Raw genomic sequence first — 10674 nt, 5'->3', positions numbered from 1 at the left:
CTTTTTATAGCGAGATAGCGATAACTGTAGATATTTCCAAATCAGACGGTGAGGAACATGAGAGAAAAGGCTGCCTGAGGGTGTGAAAAAATATAAATGAAAATAGAATATTCACCCAAGTTCTTTTTTCAAAATATTTTGCACCTAAAACTTTTTAAAGGAATGAGACATAGGGTTTTAACAAAAAATTTCAAAGGCTAACAAATGGATGATTAAACTAGAAACCCTATTCACCATTAATGGATTCCAATCTGATTTTTATACCTAGACAAAGGAAATTTTATCATGCAAAAAATCATACCAACAATGTCAATCACATTTTTAACTTTGTAAACATTACCAATATTAATTAGAACAAGTAAAAACATCATTTGTTAGCTCCCTCTATGTTATTTTTTGACCCCTTCTTAGACCACTTTGACCATTAGAGAACCTTATGAAAAAATATTTTTAATCAAAAAGTTTATATTTACAATATCTCAAGTATTTCATTATTCTTACATCAATACACAACTACCAAAAATCCTAATTTCAAAAATATAATAGATTTTTCTTCATTTCTCTCCTTATTAGGTTTCTATCTTCATGCACTATTACTCTTCATGATGTACCTACATTCCAATATCATACAAAATATCAGTATTATGTAGGCATAATAATAAGTAGATTGAATAACCAATATTCTATCATAATTTAATTGAATTCAAATAAGATACTAATCAGTTCACCAAATCATTATGAACAAAAGAACATAAGAAGTAAATATACCTAATCAAGTGTCCCTATAGGGTCCTCTTTCTACTTGAGGGTATCCAATAGGGATTTTTTATTAGCATTAACAATAGTAAAAAGTTCTATACTTTTGGTCTTCCTTGATGCTTCAACAACTTTATATATTTTTTAATAATAAGGTTTGAATATATGAGAATTGTTTTATACTTCTCATAGTCTTCTAATGCAAGAATTATATTCCTTCAAAGCATGTATGTTCGCAACCATGTTCTTGCAATAACAACTGAACTAGTAGGATATGTGAACCCATCATCATCTGTAATTAGTTATGAAAGATTTTTTTACTTCTTACACAATGTGATAACCAATAATCTAATTTCTCATCATTCCCCTATGGTGAAACCAATCCAAAGAGATGTCCTGGTTGAAGAAGATTCCATAGATGGTTATTCTCAACTAAACTTTCCATGTCATCATTTCGAATAGAGGGCAAGAGAGAAAATAGAGTAAGATAATATGGAGCCCATGTATCCACCCACTCACTCAACTCATAGTAATCCCAATCACATTAAATATAACAAGGACAAAATAAAGCTAGTTGTCATATCCAAATGGTCCATGCACTAGAATCAGATCTCTAAAATGAATGCATTTTTGAAGAATCTATAATAGTAGCATGGTCCAATCTATCACCTATGGACCCCTCTTTAACCTACCAAAAGAACCTGCATATTGTTGAATCAAGAGTCCCCCTTATGATAATGTTGAATTACACCAATCAATAATGCTATGAGCATGAAGAAACTATATACTTGAAATCTTCAATTTATCCTTAACTAGAGATCTCTTCACACATACCCCTACTCCATCATATTCCCATTTCCCATATCTAGACTCAAGAAAAATCTAGATATGAGGCACCCCCCGCTCTACATGAATCCTTCACAACCAATAAAACATGTGAGCATTCTTGAAACAATCTTGCAAAAACTCATGAGAGTGAGATCTATCATTGCTCATGTAAAAATGGTACTCCCTAATTATCTTCTAATAATCTTCTATGCTATCATAGGCATGTGTATATGTTATGTAGACAAAAATTACAATATGAATGAAGTTGCAATACTAAGATTTTGTCTCATTTTGGGGCTGCAATGTGTAGTTCTCTCAAAAGTCAACAACTAATATAATAGAGAAAATGGGAAAAGTGTCCTTACACATTCTAAATTGTTGATCTAACCACTAAGACCTATCAATATTCCTTACATACATGTAGAAAAAAATTTTTTCAAAATTTGAAATAAAATTAGGCACACTAATTTTTTTTGCAACCAACTCATGTTTAAAGGCCTCACCTCTACTCTTCAACACATATTTCACCATTTTATAAACCCTTTTTTTAAACTATTTTCCTCCCAAGATCATGTTCACACCCCTCATGGAAACATATTATAAACTTGGATATGCCACCACATTGTGAACACTTCTCATTTAAGCAATCATTTCTATAAAAGAAACAACCATAAACTCTAGGACATTAAAATTGATCTACCAAGTCTTTGATGATTTTGGAAGCCCACTATAACCACAATTCTTCAACATTTCATTACTATACAAAGTAGAATGGATGAAGTGTAATAGTTTGTGGTATATAGAAAAATCCACATGATATTTGTAACATGTATTTCAAATCTTAAGTGGAACACAGTAAAATGGCTTCAAGGATTCACAATCCCTTTGTGGTATATGTAATCCTTGATAACTCACTCTAAATTGTTTGAATAACATACTTTGACTTACCTCCAAATAATGTTTAGGATATGGCGTGCATTCTCTATTACCAATTCTCAACTTCAACATTTCCTTAGCATTTGGCGAGACTCTTCACCTAGAGTACCAAAATTGTTTAATTTATTGCCACACATTAGCAATTAGATTCTTATCAAAATGTGGAAGTATCCCATCAAAATCCCATGTATAATTACAAATTTTAATCATAAATTCTCTCTCTCTCTACTAGCAAGTGCTCTTCTCAAAGTAGTATGATTGAGGTTCAAATCAAGAAAAACACATCTCATGTATCTACCCTTTCTCAAATGATGACTTACCAAAGAGGTTGTAATAACCCTTTGAGAAATTCTCTTGTCCTTTTCCCTACTATTTTTTCCAATGCTATTGAGAGCATTACAAATATTCTTAACAATAATGATATTTCTCTCCATTTTCTTGTTAACATGGATCTTCATTGTGAAAGAATAGGTCTCATCTTTTGCAACTTTAAAAACCAAACAAAAAGTTGGCATTGCTCCATCATTGTCTTGTTGCCAAAAAACATCACATACAGTTTTGAAGCCCATAACCAAATGGTTATTTGTGATTTCTTCCCATTCAAATTTCTAATAATGGTTTTGTCAATTTCAATTAACCATTTTGATGTTCTAGGAACTTCATTTTGGTTATAATTAAGAGATATGAAAGGTTCTTATGCATTATCATTTTTCACATTGTCAATCCCAGCATTGATATTATGAATTGGTACATTTTTATTATCCACATTTTCAATCCTAATATTGTCATTCTAAATAGGTACATTTTGATTCTCCAACTAAACATATTCATTTTCCAACTCTATAATTTCACCTTTGATCAATAAATTGTCAACTTGACTGACATTTAACCTACCTTGTCTCTTCCTTTAGTAATTTTCCCTATCTCTTTCCCCATAGGCTTTGATTTTCCTTTTGACAACTACTAATCCTCATTCATTAAACAATCTAGGACACCTTATTGAATATTTTAGCCACCTTTTGAAATAATGGGCCCCAAACCCTTTTTTCTGCAACAACACTGTTGAAACCTATGAAAAGGTTTTAAAAAATATGATTATCGAGTCTGAAATGACATACTATTTTGGTAAAAGTTCACCAGTAATTTGAATCAGGTACCCAATCCCATATCAGATACCCAAATTATATGGCCAAATAATGGATAGAAACAAAGTGGGGAAATATGCTTTAAAAGAGGGATCACTTTTTGTGTGGGACATAATTATTATATATTAGTATAAATATGATAATTTATATTAGTATTTAGTATTTTTTATCTAATACTATATGTATTCCAAATTATTATTAGTATATTGTAATATAGTTTAATATGTATTATAATTATATAATATTTATACATCACTATTTTTGATATATAATATTATATGTATTACTATTTACAATTAGTATATTCTAATATAGTTTAATATATATTATAATTACAAATTGTTTATATACTAGTATTTATTACATAATATTATATATATTATAAGTATATAATATATATTAGTATTTATTATATAGTATCATATATATTAAATTTATATATATTAGTATTTATTTTCTAGTATATATACACACACACACACATTATATATTAGTAATATTCACCTAGTGTCCCTAGGAGTCCTGGGACCTGTAGGGGCATATTATAATTATTCATAGGGGTCAAAAGGGGTCATATGATAACCTATGACACTTTTTGACACATTCCATGATAGCATATGTCTATAGGGGATCTGGCCCCCATCGATGACTTGAACGCATTCAAGTTCTGACAAAATGGGTCGAAAAGGGTCATAAGATAACCTATGAACCCTTTTGACACATTTTAAGACAAAGTATGTCTCTAGGGATCCTAGGACTCGTACAGACATATTTCATTTGTTTAAATGGGTCAAAAGGGGTCATAGGATAACATATGACCCCTTTCAACACATTTCATGACAACATGTGTTCCTAGGGACATATTATAATAGTTCATATGGGTCAAAAGGGACACATTTCATGATAACATGTCCCTAGGGACCTATTTAATTTGTTTGAATGGGTCAAAATAGGTTATAGGAAAACCTATGACCCCTTTGATACATTTCATGATAACATATGTCTCTAGGAGTCCTACAACTCCTAGAGACCTATTTTATTTGTTTGAATGGGTCAAAAGGGGTCATAGGATAACCTATGATCACTTTTGACACATTTCGTGACAATGTCCCTGGGGTACTAGGACCACCAGGGATATATTATAATATTCATATGGGCTGAAAGGGGTCATAGGATAGCCTATAACTCCTTTTAACACATTTCATGACAACATATGTCCCTACCCCTAGGGACCTATTTTATTTGTTTGAATGAGTTGAAAGGGGTCATAGGATAACCTATGACTCATTTTGACATATTTCATGACAACATATGTCCCTAGGGATTCTAAGACCCTAGGGACATATTATATTTGTTCAAATGGGTCAAAAGGGGTCATATGATAACCTATGACCCCTTTCAATGCATTTCATGATAACATATGTCCCTAGGGGTCCTAGAACCCCTATAGGACCCCTAGGAACCTATTTCATTTGTTTGAATGGGTCATTTCAACACATTTCATTATGATAGCATATGCCTCTAGGGATCCTAGGACTCCTAGGGACTTATTTCATTTGTTTGAATGGGTTGAAAGGCCCTTTTGACACATTTCATGACAACATATGTCTATAGGGGTCCTAGGACCCCTATATACATATTATAATTGTTCATATGGATTGAAAGGGGTCATAGGATAATCTATGACCCTTTTGACACATTTCATGATAACATATTTCCCTAAGGGTCTTAAGACCCTTTGGGACCTATTTCATTTGTTTGAATGGGTTAAAAGGGGTCATAGGATAACCTATGATCCCTTTTGACACATTACATGACAAAATATGTCCATAGGAGTCCTAAGAACCCTAGGGACCTATTTCATTTGTTTGAATGGGTCAAAAGGGCTCATTAGATAACTTATGACACCTTTTGACACATTTCATGACAACATATCTTCATAGGGGTCCAAGGACCCCTAGGGACATATTATAATTATTTATATAGGTTGAAAAGGTCTATTGGATAACCTATGACACATTTTGACATGATTCATGACAACATATGTCCCTAGGGGTCCTAGGAGGGACCTATCTCATTTGTCTAAATGGGTCAAAAGAGGTCATGTGATAACCTATGACCCCTTTCAATGCATTTCATGACAACATATCTCCTTAGGGGGTCCTAGGACCCATAGGGACCTATTTAATTTGTTTGAATGCATTGAGAGGTGTCATAGGATAACATATAACCCCTTTTGACACATTTCATGATATCATATGTCCCTACAGGTCCTAGGACCCCTAACGATATATTATAATTACTCATATGGGTCGAAAGGGGTCATATGATAACCTATGTCCCATATCATCATGTTTGATCATAAGATATGTCCCTAGGGGTCCTAAAACCCATAAGGACATGCATATTGTGTTCCTATGGGTCATAAGGGTTCATAGGTTACTCTATGACCCCTTTCAATCATTCACATGATAGCATGTGTTCCTAGGGGTTCTATGACCCTTAGGGACATGCATGTTATTTTTCTATGGCTCATAATGGGTCATAGGTTACCCTATGCCCCCTTTTGACCATTCACATGACAACATGTGTTCACATGCATGTTGTGTTCCAATGGATCAAAAGGGATCATAGGTTACCTTATGATCCCTTTCGACCATTCATATAACAATATGTATTCCTAGGGGTCATAGGACCCCTAGGGACATGCATCTATTATAATGGGTCAAAAGGGGGTCGCAAGTTACCTAATTACCCCTTTTGACCATTCACATGACAACATGTGTTCATACATGTTGTGTTCAAATGGGTCATGAAGGGTCATAGGTTACCCTATGAAACTTTTCAACCATTCATATGACAACTTAATTCAATTGAATATAATATAATATAACTAAATAAAATTATGTTTATTTAATAAAATATGTAATACTATATAATAATTTGTATTATAGTAGATATATTAAATAATATATAGTATTATGATCCTAATATACTATGTAATTATATTTAGCACTATATATAATGTGATTATAATAATATTTATTATATAATAATATAATAAAATAATAAATAATAATATTATTCATATATTATTATTTCCTAAGTACTACTCAAACATATTTAAATATATTTGTAAAACTTCTAGTTTTAAATGTACAATGTTGTCTCAAATATTTGAAATTTGAAATTTTGGATTTTGTTGCCACTTTTTGGGTATATGAAATGTGATTGAGTACCCAAATTTTTTAGGTGCCTAATTTGGTTTTGTGTACCCTATTAAGCTTGGTATTTACAAAGCATGTTTGGTTAACTGAAAAAATGTGTTTGAAGCATGTTTATCTAATATCCAGACTTTGACTAGCCATTTAACAACTCCTTTTTCATCCAACTTCAAAGAAAAAAAGGGATTCTTTAGAAAACTCTCAAAATTCCATCAATATAATTGTTATCAAATTATGAGTTTGATAAGTATTTATAAGTTAATTTTGAATGAATATGCATGTAATGTGCCAATTGAGATATTGATTGAAAAAAAAAACTATAACTTTCAAATGGTATAACATTTTTGAAATCCAAAAGTTGTGTCACATTCTATATTATTCCTACGATAATAATATTTTTTTAAAAAAAAAATTGTATAGTTTTCAATTAGTTAAGGTGGTGAAACATAGGAGTTTTTTATTATGAAAATGTTATAGCAAAAATTTATAATTACTTATTTTACTTGGAATAAAAATACCCAAAAATATGTGTCACATCCAGGGATGAGCCTACTTCTTATATCTAGAATCATATTTAAAAATTTTATCATTTTATTTTTATTAAGGAAGTTAGACATACTATTTGAATTACAAGGGTAAAAGAGTAGACTTCTAGTGGGGGAGGGTGAATCAGTAGTTTAAACTTGGACCCATAAAACTTTGACCATACATTCATCACATGGATTTAGTAAGTAAGCTGAAATAACATGTAAATCATATGCATCTAAATTATATAACCATGTAAGCATTCACACATATAACATCAGATATGATTTCCCAGAAACTCTCCAAGTGAGAAGGTAAAACTAAGGTGGGGATGACACCCACAAAACTTCACTACTATAATAATTAAGTGTATCCAATGAAGGTTACAATGTTTTGACCATGAAACATGATCTACTCTACAAAAGGTCTACCCTATTAAAGGCTTACAAATATTGTTAGGTCTCACCTTTTTAGAGGATTTTAATACCTTGTTAGAAGTGTGCCTGGTTAGAGGACTTCAACTTACAACTAAGTAATCACCCTATTAAAGGATTTCATAAAGCCTATTAGGACTACTCTATTAAGAGATTTAACTAAAATTATATGTTAAAATGTCTTAGCATAGATCTTATGTTTGGAACTTGCTTGCCTAATAATAGATCACCTCTACAGAATATCTTATTGATCCCTTGTGATCAGATGTCTCAATGTTGTATCCTTTTCTTTATCCTTTATTCTTCTTTGACTAATTCTGCAATTCACTCTTTCTTCATAACTTCTAAGTCACCTTAAATGCCTTACATGCAAACTATCTTGTTCACACCTTCAATTCCTCACACATTCACTCTTCTTTATCATAAAGATTTTAGGGCTTCATCCTCCTTAAGAAGACTTAGGTGGCTTAGGGTTAGGTATGAATCTATGGTTGAGATTCATCCATTTTCCCACTTAGACCTTCCCTTTTTCTGATTGGTTTCATGTAATTGCATAGGAAATCCAAATATAGATTTGTTCTTATCTCCATAATATCAAAATATAATCTTAAGTCAACTCAAAAATGGTTTACATAGTTTTTTGTGCCATTACAAACAAATATGTCAAAATTGTGTTACTTAGCATATGAAGTCTTTGATGTTTGACATGCACTATTATTTATGCTATGACTCGGCACCTGCATTACTCAACATCTACTATTTACTTAGTTCTTGAATCATGTTTGGCACTTGATTGACATGGCACATGAGTGACTTGGCACTCATTGCAACTTGACATGGTCTAATATTTACATGCTGTGCTTAGCATGTATTACTAGTTTGGCATGAACTAAGTAAGTTGCTTAAATGTGTTGACACTCACTTGTCAAAACCAATCTAAGATCAACAGTCTCCCCCTTTGACATGAGTGTCAAAAACACTTGAATATACAATATTATCCTTAACCTCTCAATCATAACATATCCATGACTTAGCTTATATACAAGACTTCAAAATTATAAAATTATGCACTAACTTTTATACCTCAATATTTTATAACTCTCCCTGAGTTCGTGTGTCTATTTTGTATCCAAAATCTATGCCCTTTTCTAAGTAAACGTGTCTCTATTGATATACTTTGACTTTAATGCACTATGATATTGATACTTTTTCATCTGTTATGCTCTCTCTTAGTGAATATCTATATCTATTTTTTGCTTTCTCCCCAAAAATGTATATTTCTCCCTTTTTCCTTATTCTCCTCTATTGTTATGCTCCCCCTTTCTTATTTCTACCCCTTTCTTATGTCTCCCCCTTTTTGACATTTATGTGAAATGGGTTATACACTTATGGTGTGTTTTTCCAAGAAAGATTTATGGACATCCATTGTTATCCTTAGAGCTACATCCAAGTTATCACATGCAACATCCAATGAGTTAATTTGGATTGCAAGCTCAGCAACAATGTGTACTAAACCATCTAAAGTAGAATGATTGGGGTCTTTCTTCAATAGTGTTTCAACATAGCTTAGCATCTTATGCATTATCTCCATATGTGGGGTGAGGGCATCCTAAATACTTGTTATTTTTTCTCTAATGTTAGCCTCATCTACTATTAAGATAGCTAACTAACTTCCTATCTAAAGAAATTTTCTGGAATTTGTCTCACTTTGAGCTAGATTTGTAGGTAGGCTTGCACCTAATGCTGAGATTTTTCTCTCTGGGCTCAAAATGTGACTTCTGGTCTCTTGGGTGAAGAGTGTAGGATTTCATAGCTTTGTGTACAATGAGAATATATTCTCAAGTACCTTCTTCACATCCTCAACCTTGGTTGCCAATGCAACTTGTTGTAGTGCTATCTCACTAGATATTTTCTCATTTACTTTACCTTGAAACTTCTTTCTAGACCATTCCAATAGTTTTGTATTTGTATCAAGGTCTTCATTACTAACCTTCTCCACTATATCTATCAATTGTTTTATTATTGGCTTGGTCTCATAAGGAGTTGGTAGGCTAAATACATCTGAAAAGATGTCCTTTATATCTTGAAGTTATTCCTTTTGCCTGTGTTCTCTCCTATGCATTTTCTAATAGCTTGCTATAAAATGCCTATTCTCTCCAATGTCATAATATCATAGTCATATTTCTAAATAATAATGTCTTCATCAAGGCTTATGTCTCCATAATGTATTACCTTTTCAAACTTTGATGAGCTCGAGCTTGGCACTAAGATCTATAATGGAGTAGCATTTGTACTCAACCTCTGAAGAGTTTGTGTAGGAAGAGTGCAAGATGCTGGTAAGGCTACTAGTACTTGGATGGCCACTTGTTCCTTCACCTTTGGTTCTATCTCTTCAAGCTTACCCTAGTATATCACTATGACTTGGCTAGCACCTTGTGCTTGTACTATAGGTACAGATGATTCTATCTATCCTATTTCCTTTTGTTGTCCTGTAGTCATGTCTTGCTCTTATACTTTCTTTTCAGTTGTATCAACCTTAGTAGATGTATCCATTGTCATTTGGATTAAAGGTTGTACAAGAGTAACTAAAGGGATTATGGAAGGTGGTTCTTATGGATTCACCTTTTCCCTTGTGACATTAATTATTATCTTTTGTAGTTCTTCTACACTGACCAAAACAGGATTGTCACATAATTTGGCTTGCAAGGTAGATTGATCCAATATCTTATTTAAGTCTTCTATAGTAAGAGGATTGATGTTCTAAATTAATTTATTAGAGATATCTTTAACAATTATAGTTTTAGTGGTTTTGGTTGTTTCATGAGG

The sequence above is a fragment of the Cupressus sempervirens genome, chromosome 6, assembly GCF_028749045.1.
Source record: "Cupressus sempervirens isolate cs-2001-9-10 chromosome 6, ASM2874904v1, whole genome shotgun sequence".
NCBI classification, from domain to species: domain Eukaryota; kingdom Viridiplantae; phylum Streptophyta; class Pinopsida; order Cupressales; family Cupressaceae; genus Cupressus; species Cupressus sempervirens.
This window is presented reverse-complemented; position numbering follows the sequence as displayed.